This window comes from Dermacentor andersoni, chromosome 8 (genome assembly GCF_023375885.2).
Source record: "Dermacentor andersoni chromosome 8, qqDerAnde1_hic_scaffold, whole genome shotgun sequence".
Lineage (NCBI taxonomy): Eukaryota > Metazoa > Arthropoda > Arachnida > Ixodida > Ixodidae > Dermacentor > Dermacentor andersoni.
In genome coordinates this window covers 109,328,519-109,340,899 of record NC_092821.1, presented here as the reverse complement: position 1 = coordinate 109,340,899, position 12,381 = coordinate 109,328,519, and positions in this window count along the sequence as shown.

Here is a 12,381-nt window from a genome sequence, read left to right as displayed (position 1 = left end):
GGTGGAAGCGAACTTCTTTCGATGTTCTGTGTTGCCTCGGTTGCTATAGTACTTTGGAGCGCGGAAGCACAGGAAGGAGGGCAGGCAAGTACCCGGGGGGGGGGGGGGACCGGGGCGGGTCCGCCCCCCCCCAGAAGTTTAGCGGCATACCCCCTCCCCCTCTCCCCGTCCACGCCACCAACCTGCACACACATTCCTAAAGTGCCGCCAAATCAATGTTGAGACTTGACAGCTATTCGGTGGTCAACATTTTGCCGCCTTTTTCACTCCTTTCGGATGACGGTATTTATCGGCATCACCTGGGGTGTGAAGGCCAGTTTTCTCCTCAATTCGATTAACTCGAGATGCGCTCAGTTGTCCCCATCTGTTCAACGATCCCGCGCATGGCTGTTGCTTCGTTAGTTCAACCTTCTTCGTTAAGACTGATCCAGGGACCAGGAAGAGATTCGGTTCGTAGTCAGCTGGTCTGTACACATGAGGAACGAGTTGCAGCCGGAGAAAACGCCAGTTGAGTTTAACTTTTCCTTTTGCTTCATTATTCCCTCGAGTGGCGGCTCGCCGCGACGCTGGCAGATCGTCGGAACCATATATCCGCGATATGGGTTAAATAAAGTGCAAATTAAAATAATGCGAGACAGCGTCCATGATCAAACCCTGCAATAACCCTTATACGCATAAGCAATATGACTGTCACCCGTTACCTCGTGTTCTTTTTCGCTAATTGTACAGCACTTTTTGTGCAAAATTGGCAACTGTAAACAAGAGTCTCAAGGAGTTGAGAAATTGTGCCAAGGCAACGGCCAAACAGGAAGGAAAAGCGAAAATTAACAAATTTAACCATTGTTTATGAAAATATTTATGGATCAACATCTTTTTATTTAAAAAGGATGTAGAGGAAACGCTGCCGGAAGTGGAGAACAATTTTTTGTATTTTTTTTTACACTTCTACACTTATCCGTCGAGCTGCCTGACGTAGCCGCCTCTCTGCTGTGCTTATGTAGGCGTTTTTCTAACCTTCCGTGGTCGGCGTAGTACGTCTAGAACCGCAGCGTCCTGCGCTCTACGCGGTTGTACGGGACTGGCGGCCACTCATCATTACGCAACTTCCCAAATAACAATACGAGTCGGTTTTGGCACTTCACTTGGTAGGGAAGTAAACGAGGGATCCAAAAGAACTCTTGTTGTTCCGCAAATATATATTTTTATATAATTCTTCCAGAGCCAATAAAAAGAAATGCCACTAAAGTCGGATACAACTTAAGTCTGCAATGAAGCCCCGCCCACGAGCTCATAACCGCCAGCCACTGTTCCTCTGTGACTATTAACGCGATTTCTGTAAGACCACTCGCGTCAGCGAACTCGCCGCAATTTCCTTCTTTCCTTCCCTCCTCTCTCTCCCTGTGATCTTTGTTTTCCCCTTTCCCATTCCCCCGGTGTAGGGTAGCCAACCGGACGTTATTCTGGTTAACCTCCCTGCCTTCTACTTTTCTCTTTCCTCCCCTCCTCCTCCGCGAGGCTGCAAATAAGTCGTACTTCAAACTTCTCCTGTTACCCAAATACGGCGGTAACCGCAAAAAATTAAATTATTAGCGCGCAATTTTATACATTTTCCTTCGCCTATTATAGGGGAATGGCGAAAGCCTAATTCTTTATTGAAGTGAAATAAAATGATTGCCTCGCTTCAACTATTTATTTTGAAGTTTCACTTCAGTTGGCAGTGAAATTTCATGAGTAAAACGGGCTCACCAGTGAAATGAACTGTACCGTAGACTTTTTAAGATTTAATTAATTATGAAGCTCTACGTGATAACACCACGATCTGATAATGAGGCACGCCGTAGTGGGGAACTCCGGAAATTTGGACCACCTGGGGTTTTTTAACGTGCATCTAAAGCTAAGCAGACAGGTGTTTTCGCATTTCGTCCCCATCGAAATGCAGCCGCGGTGGCCGGGATTCGATCCCGCGACCTCGTGCTTAGTAGCCCAACACCCTAGCCACTAAACAACCACGGCGGGTAGACCTTTGAAGAGTGAAATGCTCAGACTTCATACGCTTTGTCCATGTCTCTTGCCCACCTCGTTGCTTCCGTCGATGAAAAGACTCTTCAATAACAGCAGACGCTCCGAAGTTATCAAGTACGACGCGATCTTGAAAAGGCCGCATGAAGACGATTTTGTTTGCTTCTTTGATTGGCTGGCGTAGTAACACAACCCCGCGCGGTCCGTGTGCTTTGGTTGCCAACTGTTTCTTTTTTTTTAAGTTGTATGCTATTATAGAAATCTACTATAGGGAGAGGCCTTCGTCCTTGCAGTGGACATAAAATAGGCTGATGACGATGATATAAATTTTTATTTTGCACTTTCGTGTTTACTTGTTCTTGGCAGTGTTCGTCCTGCGCTTCTTTCCTGCGCAAGTCCATTCGAAGTGGCTCCTTGTTTGCCAAGTAAAGAAGAGGTGTATCTCACAGGCGTACCTGTGAGAGACACCGTATTTCGTTTCTCGTTTGCGGGTTTACGCGTCTTTATGGCAAACGGCGGGCGTTATTCACATTTGTAGTAGTAAAGGTACCCCCCCCCCCCCCTCTCATTTACATAGAAAAGTTACCTAGAGAAGTTACAAGCCCGAAGTTTACGATTCGGTACCACCGTACAAAAATCTGAAACCGCTATTCTGTAAACTCCATCTGTTAGAGCATTTAAAGCGGGCAAATATGATCTTATATATAACGTGAACGCATTACAATTTTTACGAGGGTCCTGCGAAAGTCCTACTCGAATATTAGTGGCGTATCTGAGAACCAGGTATAATACATCAATTTTGTCCTCTTTATATTTACTGTAAGATGGAGCTTACATAATCGCGATGTCGTTTTTTTATCGCTGAGTTAGAGTTCTAAATTTGACAGACTTATTTTCTGAGAATTGAAAATTTTTCAACTATTAAAGAAATATTGCCGGCATAAATCAGAATTTCACCTCCAGCAGTCAGTATGGACTGTTCCAACTGTTTCAACTCTTTCTTTTAAATGCGACAACCCTCATCATATTTTCAGATTTGGTTCAATGGTTGCCGAGAAAAATGATTTCTCCGTTCCTGTGTATTTAGATAGGAGTTTGTTAGCGTTCTTCCAAGATTCCGGTACGTTCGAGGTCATGAGGCATTGTGTATATAGGGTGGCCAGTCTTTCTAGGACAATGTTCCCACCATCGTTCAACAAATCTGCTGTTACCTGATCCTCCCCAGCTGCCTTCCCCCTTTGCATAGCTCCCAAGGCGTTCTTTACTTCTTCCGGCGTTACTTGTGGGATTTCAAGTTCCTCTAGACAATTCTCTCTCACATTATCGTCGTGGGTGCTACTGGTACTGTATAAATCTCTATAGAACTCCTCAGCCACTTGAACTATCTCATCCGTATTAGTAACGATATTGCCGGCTTTGTCTCTTAACGCATACATCTGATTCTTGCCTATTCCTATAGGTTCCGCCGAATAAGACAATGTCAAAACAGGGCGATTGGCCATAGTCAGTCGCCTAAAGTGGGCCGTTGCGTCAAACGTTCGGTAAAAGTCTGTTTCAAGTGTTTCAGTGCCCTTGATATCGCTGCCGATTACTTTGAAAGCGCGGAGAAGGCACTCATTGAAGGGCACGAGCGACTCTTTCGCGATGAGTGACGTGCGCCTCAGTTTCACTACAGGCGCCTACGAAGAAAGCTATCGCGAGCATAAACAGATAGCCCCGGGTTTCAGCCCCCGTTCAAAGGGTTAAGCTTCCTTCATAGACATTTACGGTAAAAGTGACATGTCAAGGATAAATATTTTTTTTTGTGTTTGTGTTCTTGATCGTTTGTGGGCACGCTATAGTGTCTACGCATGCTATGTGATGCATCTGTGCGGGGTGCAGCGTCACCATTGCGACTCGCCAGCGTGATTACGAGTGCGTATAAGATGTGGGCGGGGTTGTTTTTGTTTTTGTTTTCAATAAAATGCGTTGAAAACTCAACTATGCGTGCGTCTACCCCTTCCCGTCTTGTCCTCCTCGCTCTCCACTTTACCCATTCAACAAGCGCGAACTGGCATATTTAGCCGACGCCGGAGAACTACAGTGACTGTCCGATTTGCTCCAGCAGCGCCTGCAGGGACACGGAGAAGCCCTGCGGTTTCAGAGGAAGGGGATGAGGTGAGGGGCAGAGTGTGTGGTAGAGGGAGGGGGTATTAGACCGGGCGGTAGCTCTATACTGTATATATACACAGCCGGGACGCCCCGCATTCCACAGCGGGGGAGGGAGGGAGGGTAGCAACGTTATAGTGATGGTGAGAAGGGTGCTCGAGGGAGAGGACGGGGAAGGGGAGGGAGGGGAGGGGGTCGAGGTGCCTACTTCGGCGCGGTCGCTGGTCGACCACCCTGAACGGGTGGCCCTCCGAGAACGGAGGAGAAACTGCAGAGAGCAGCGTACCTCGTGATATTGTAGACAGCAGCGGGCCACCCCTTTCCCGGTCTCGTCTTATTCTTATTCTTCCTCGTGCTCTGCTTGCTTCCTTCCTTCCTTCCAGCGGGTTCTCTCCGAGAGCGGAGGAAGCGGCCCGATCAATGCGATCCCCCCCCTCTGCCCCTCCGCGCCACCCATCCCCTCGAGTGCGAATTCGCAACACTGAGACACTCCATTGCACTGCGACGATTCTGAGCGCGAACCGCTCCTACAGGGCCACGAATGAAACGGGCAAGGGCGACTCGTTCGGGCGCCCGCAGACACGTACGCGTTCACACACGTGCCCACATACACGAACGAACGTACACGAGCAAAGCTAAACGAGCAAACATGCACAGACATACGTACGTAAACGCGCGCAAGTATGCACGGAGGGGAGGTCGCAGGGAGGCCCTGTCGGCCATGCGCTGCACACTTGTCGTGGGGGCGGGGGCACAGCGGGCAGGTAGGTGGTACCGGATGCCACGAGTACGTGGGACACCAGCGACGAATGTATGCGCGGGAATTCTGATTTCATGGGGGGTCGAAGGACGAAGAGCGTGAACAGTCATCGCGGGATGTTTGCTAGGAGATGGAGAGGAACTAGAACGAAGTAAACGACGTCGATATTGTCGAAGGTAGGCTTTAAAAATGAGATGGTTATTTCTGCGAACAGCAATCAGAAATAAACCTTTCTTTTTTAATCTTTGCTGTGCCACGTCTCTTTAAGTGGGCGTTCGTGTTCTCTCCTTCAGCGAATATGCTAGTTCTCGGGAGTGGCGAATCAAGGTGAGTCGGAGCTTATCCATGATTAGCAGCGCGCAGCTAAACAAAGAACGGGGAAAGAGAAAGACGGGACCACATCTAGTTACAAGATCAATGTGAGACAGTTGTAAAATCACGCTAGTTCACGCAGTTCGTCCTGCTCTGCGAGAATTACACTTGGATTTGCATACTTCACCATCATTTGTTAGTGCGCGTATGTTACTAGGCTGCACAACGGCGGTACCTTTATCGCACCATGTGCAGCAGCTTCAGCCGACTGCAGCGTCCAGTCTGAACCATACGTGAACGTTCCCACCTTTCTTGCCAGTCATCAAGGATTTTGTGTAGGGAGTGGTAACAGCTAAGCTGCGTCAAGGTTTTTCCTCTCGCATTAGTAACAATTATTGTTCCGTCAACTGCTTCAAAGACTGGTCCATTAACTGATCGATTCATTGATCGATTTGTCCATTGACTTAGCCTAAGAGTGAGAGACAAAAGAATCACAGCGCTTACGGGAAGGTCCACGGCATAACTACGGTTCGAACCAATTACAATCACGCTCATCCCAAAAAATTGTTCGATATATTAGATAAATTGATATGTCTAAATTCGCCTATAAGGAATTAAACAATCTTTTGTGGTGCGTACATTAAAGTAAGGATTTGTAATTTCCAGCGGAGAAATGAACCAGTGGTGGCATCCTTTTCTTTTTAATGCGATTACCATTCTTTGGGTACTTTACACACTTTTCGGAGGTTGATTGTCATTTATTTGACTGTCAGTCTTTAACCGTCTTTCCGCCAGCCTGGGCCATGGGTAGTTCAAGGTCCAATGGGCAGCGCACCAGGCTGCTGTGATGAACAGGGTTTGAAGCCAACCGAAACAACTTGGGTCACTGAGTATGGGGTACTGTGTACCTATGTGCCGCTCTTCAACGAACCTCTTTGACGCCGACATGGGACACCGTAGATGCGGAACTGGGTATACGTACCGCTGTTTAATGAAACTCTTTGACGCCGACTTGGAGCACTGGGCATATGCCACTCGGTCTGTACTAGCCTCCGATGAACTGTGTTGGTATTCAACGAATCTCTTAGATGCCTCGTGTTCTGCAGGCAGCACAAGCTCAAGCACTCAGAGTTTACCTTGGTTTGCCCAGATGCACGTCAACAGAGGCAACTATTGCGATTGCTCGGGACCATCCAATGCGAGCTCGTATTACAGTGGAAGCCCTGAGAACGCACATCAGAAATTTTGCACGTGCCCCCTATCACTACCTTGCAACACTACCTTCAGACAGGCACCAAGCATCATTCTCTAAAACTATCGTCGAGTACAACGACAAACTTCCCTCGGGATTCACCGCGGCATCTAAACCATCGATACCACCTTGGTGTCTTGTCAGCGTACCAGGAATCGGGAAAAAGTCTGAGCTGTCATCGCCTGCGCTGAAACAACTGTCTCTGCTTCTTCTGCACGAGAGGTACGCGGACAGTGTACATATTTAACTGATGGTTCCACAAACATCCAGTGTTCGTCCGGTGCTGTGGTCGTCCCAGCAAGAGCTATTACCATCAGCTTTAGGACTGACCACCCAACGACATCGACATCTGCGGAACTAGCTGCTCTTCGCACTGCACTTTGTTTCGTCAATCGGGGACCACCTCGACAATGTTCAATCTTCAGTGACTCAAAGGCAGCCCTACAATCTATGCTATCAGCTCTGCGTCGCGGGCTATTCGAACAGCTCGTGTTCGATATTAGATGCCTACTCCATACATCACATGAGAAAGGACAACTCGTGACGTTTCAGTGGCTGCCAAGTCACTGCGGCGTCATGGGAAATGAAGACGCCGATAAAGCCGCTCGAGTAGCTCTTGAAGACACACAGGAAGAGGCCATACCACTTTCATGGTCCGACGCAGCCAGCAGACGTAGCCAGCAGACTTCGAGTGCTCGCACTGGAGATCACGCTCTCTCTATGGTGCACACCAATCAGCCAGACCAACCGGAGCAACCGTCAATACGACCTGCCCTCTTTGATGCATCTCTGTATGCCAACTGGACTCCGCCGAAGTGAGGCCACCCTGCTTTATCGCTCATGGCTAGGGGTGGCCTTCCCGAAATCTTACTCATTTCGCATTGGAATGGCCGACAACGCTCTCTGCAATGTCTGTCTTTGCGAGGAGAGGCAGGAACACATTCTGTGCGACTGTCCTGAATATAATGTTCGGAGACAGTCCCTGGCGTCCGTTCTAGCGCACCTTGACAATAGATCCTTGTCAGTTGCGACTATTTTAACATATCGCCGACAGAAGGCATCGTAGCTGAAGGCGACGAAGGGACTACTATGGTTTATGAAAGAGACGGGCTTGGACAAGCGGCTGTTACAGTGACGTCGCGCACCGCGCAAGAGTGACAGACTGTAACTAACGATGTGTGTGTGCCGTGTTATGTGGTCTCTCTATCTCTTCTCCACATCTTTCCTCCCCCCCGTCCCGCTCCCATGTGTAGGGTAGCAAACCGGTTAAGCTAAACTGCTTAACCTCCCTGCCTTTCCTTCTCCACTTTTTCCTTCCTTCCTTCTTTGATGCCAACTAGGGTCACTGGGTGCGTGCTGCTAGGTGTGTGTCGCGCTCTTCCATGAACGTCTTTGCAACCAACTTGGTAACTAGGTGCGTGCCACACTGTGGCCGTGCGGCTTCTACAATAACGAAATAGGTGCTTCAAATGCCGCGGATGTTGGCTGGAATCGTACCCGCGTCACAGCCCTTCCTTCAAGAACAACAACCAGACGACTTGGCATGGCTGCGCCGCAAGTGCACCCGGTATGCGGCGCCCTTCGATGAACATCTCGCCGACTTGGGTCACCGAGCGCGGGCCACCGGTTGGGCGGCAAGCGAGGGAACACCGGCGCCGCCAAGCGTCTCGTTTGGGAGACCACGCGCGGACTGTTCGGCTGCACCACTAGGTGGCGCGACGTATCCAGCAAAAAAAAAGAAAGAAAACGCGACAGAGGAGCCTGGATGCAGCATGACGCGCTTCTCAGAGTTCGCCCCGCACCGGCGCGCCGCGCATTTCGGAGGCCAAACGCACCTTCGCGGAGGCACCGCTAGATGGTGCTTACTGTTCATACGGTAGTGCGACGTAGGAGTGCCGTTGCAGCACGCTGCCTCATACATAACGCGTTACGACGGTGGCTGTACCTTGCTACGCTGCATTGCTTCAATGTTAAACGCATAGCCGTCGACAGTCATCGCGAGATGGATCCTGTCGATTGTTCTTGTATTTTGTTTTTCGTGAGCCTTACCTAGCGGTCTCGCTGCACTACGTCCTCAAAGGTTGCTCCGTGTCATGATGTCGCGATGATATCGATGACGTCGGGTCCATCATTTCGATGATACTGTATATTACAAGTGCTTGACGACCCTCAGACGTGCTATATGTGTCGTCATTCTACGAGCGAGAAGCTTAAGCTAGATTTGCTATCAGTTTCGACAACATGTGGCCCCAGTATTCCTATAGGTCACTCAATATATACAGCCGCGGCTACGATACGTATGGTATAGTAACACCTTGTAGCAGGCTAGAAAGTGTACCTACGCCTACACCCAATTGCACAAGTCGCTTGCAGCCACCGAAGGTACGAGGCTCGCACAGGTAATAAATACCGTTGCGCTACGGAATGTAGTTCCGGGCGTGAACTGTGAGATTATTGGCTCGATTAGAGAGTTTTATTTTTGCTTGATGCGTGATACGTTACAGCGATACATGACGCGCTACGAGCTTTGCGCACGTACGTCGTATACCGTGAATTGCTGTCTCAGCGAGCAGACGACGCGGCGCGGACGAATACATCTCGAGGAAGGGCATTCGGCCTTCCTCTTAGCTAAAGAAGTCCTGCAGCTTCGACAGTGCTGCAGGACTCCTTGGCGACTCCTTAGGACACAAACGATTCGTAAGATGGAATGCAGATACATATCGCGGGGCGCTTCCGAGATGAAATGGCGGAGGTGGGGGCCAGGACTCGAGAGAGCAGACGCCAGCACATGCGACAGTTGGGGTCGCAAGTGTCTACGCTGCAGCGGCCGGCAGCTGCGTTCAAAAGTGGCAACAGTCCGCGCGATGTCACCCGTTGACAGATGACGTGGATCAACAAAGAAAGACGAGGGAAAGGAAAGAAACCTCGGCGAAAGTTTGCGAGGCTGAAAAGCCCGAGCTGCCTACCTCCCCTCTCCCATCCTCCCCCGCCTTGTCCTTTCAGTGGCCGAGGTCATGACACGAGGGCCACAATGCGTGCACGGCTGTTGGAACGCGAACAGACAACGATGCCTACGTGAGAGTGAAAATGCGAAGAAAAGAAAAAAAAGAAACAATCTGCGCTGTTCCGGGTTGAAACAGCAATACGTTTTCAACGTACGCCGCGCCACTCACAGCAAATACTCTTTTTATCCGCTCTGTGGCAGTGGAGTGTTCATGGCCGCAGAAAGCTTCCAGTCATGAATTTTTGACAGCCAAGTTAGCCAACGAAACAAAAAATTGCTTAGTGTCACAGAAACCTACAAGTCGCTCGCCGATCCGGCTGCCAGGCGCAAGCCGACGGAACACAGGGGTCCGCTTTACGCTTCGCCCTGGCCTACAAGCGAGAGGCCTCTGTGCAACATTTATTTATTCAGGGTTGGTCAGCCCGAGCAAGGCGCTCGTGTATCGGTGCGTCGGCAATCACGAAGCAACTCGCTGAAGGGGGATAACAAGCATTTAATCATACACAAAACTGATCACGGACAATAAGGGAACAAAGAACTCAAAGTAGGAACGAACAGAATTGGCGAGAAGCACACACAATTGGAAACACGACCAGAACATACAATAATCAGGTAGCGTTACACAACAACAGTAAACAAAGGAGTTTAGAGGCACAGGAGTCATTGAGAGTTAACAGAACAAAGAAGAAGAGGACAAGCCGGCGGACAGACCATATCGGAGCGCGGCGAAGAACGGGGACGGCTCGTGTGGCAGTCGTTGCGGCGATGGCTCGAAGGCGGCGGGCCCGGTGCGATGAAGCGCGCGCCTCGCCGTCAGGAATTCGGCCCCGCACGCCGCAAAGACTCACACAACCTTCTTCGCTGCCTCTTTCCAACCGACTGTGTCGCTTCCCACCGAACTGCTAACGAGCTGGCGGAGGGAAGACGCTGGTTAAAGACAGCGCTGTGCCCAGCGGTTATTTACGGGCGTTTTTTTTTTTTTCTCGGTGCCACCGACGACAGCATGCGCACTGTCGATTTATGGCCCGGCCGTCTCCGCGATCCCGACCAGCGGAAGCGACCGAACAGTGGACACAGGGCGCACAACTCGCTTCACCGTGCGCTCTGCCTGCTCCACTCTGGTAATCTTACACCGCGGCCAAGCCCCGACTCCGTCGAAGGGGACAGCGAAGCCGCCTCCGAAAAACAGCCGCTTGCGCGGCTCACAAAGCCGACCGTCTCCAGATGCCCCTCGACCCTGGGCAGTCCTCTCCGCCCTCTCTCGCGGCCTCTTCCCGTAGCTTCGGAACGGGATGCCCGAAAAAACGCACTCTAGAGAAATATACATATAACATGGTTGGCGCCGGTCTGTGACACTGCTCCCCGCTCAAGAATATTACAGCGTAATATTTTACTAGCCACAGGCCAGCGACAAATCACACACAATAACAACAGGAAATCTATGAGCGTCGAACGTCAGAGCAGGAAGGTACTCTCAAAACTAATGTAGAATCTACGGACGCACAGGTGGATATGCACACTTCACGGTTGCATTGTCCAAGAAAAAAAAAAAAAATAGTCCAATCCCAATGGCATGAGGATCTGGACCCAGTCTCATGGGCACTGTCAGTTCTCTGGCACTGTCAGCTGACGCGCACCCACTGCACTCGCGAAGTCCACAGTATTGTCCATACTAAGAAGCACATGATAACGCACGGCAAAAAGACAGCAACCACATCGTATTATATCATAGCTGCACAAAGCTAGACCTAATGCCTCCATACAGAACACATGGAAGAACATAATACAGAACACTGCATGAGGTCGTCAGTGGCATGGATACATAGAAGCCCTGACGTTGAGAAAAACAAACATCATTATACAGTGATAACAACACGCCTCCGCGAATTAGTCTATCCGACTCCTATAGTCTGCTCCTTGATTAGGCCTTCCCGGCTTACGTTATCTGAATTCTCCGACACCCGAAGGCCCTTTAACGGTCTTTTCTCACGGGCTTGCGATCTCGCCACTACGGCCTTTGCATGGTCACCATCCGAGTCTGTGATAGCCGAGCGCTCGCCTCCAGCAGTGTCGCACTCCTGCTCAGCGCTAATACTCCTTGAGGGTTGTACTTCTTTCGAGGAGGGCACAGTCGCGGCCATCGTATCCAATCTCCAGTCGAGATCCGGATCGGCGGCATTTCTAACTCCTTCAACGTTGCCGAGTACCAGGTCATAAAGGGGATCCTTCATACACTTCACCCGAAGACGGCCCTTGAAGTAAGGTGTGTCCACGCTGATCCAAGCCTCTGGAAGCACGACAACCGACCGATCGAGGAGGTACACGGGAGAGTTGGACCCTATGAGGTCACCATCCTTGACCAGACTCCTCCTTACTATTACTGTGCTGCATCCTGTGTCTCTAAGGACCCGAACCCTTTGGTTACCGACCACTCCGGTGACTACTGGAAGTTTCTCATTAACATTTACGGGCTCATCTGTCAGGCCCACGCCAACAACCGGGACCTTTTCCCCATTCTTCAGCTCAATGTATCCGTTCTCAATGCACAACGACGCTGATTCTTCTGCCGTGCCTTTTGGCTTGTTTGGACCCTTCTGCCAACACTTCCAACTAGTGTGGCCGCTTTTGCCACACTTGAAACATTTCAGAGGTTGGTTGTTGCCCTCCGCTCTGCCCACGCGACAGTTTTCGGCTCGATGGCCGATACGAGAGCAAAGGAAGCATTTCTGCACTTCCTGATCCCTCGCCTTCACAGCTGACTGGCTCCTGTCTTTCCTTTCAGCTCTTTGTTCCGCATCTGCTGTAGCTGACGGCTCTTTCCTCGCAGCTGGACGTCTTGCGAAATTCGGCCATCCATGCGCGTCTACATAATGCTCCGCTCTTTCT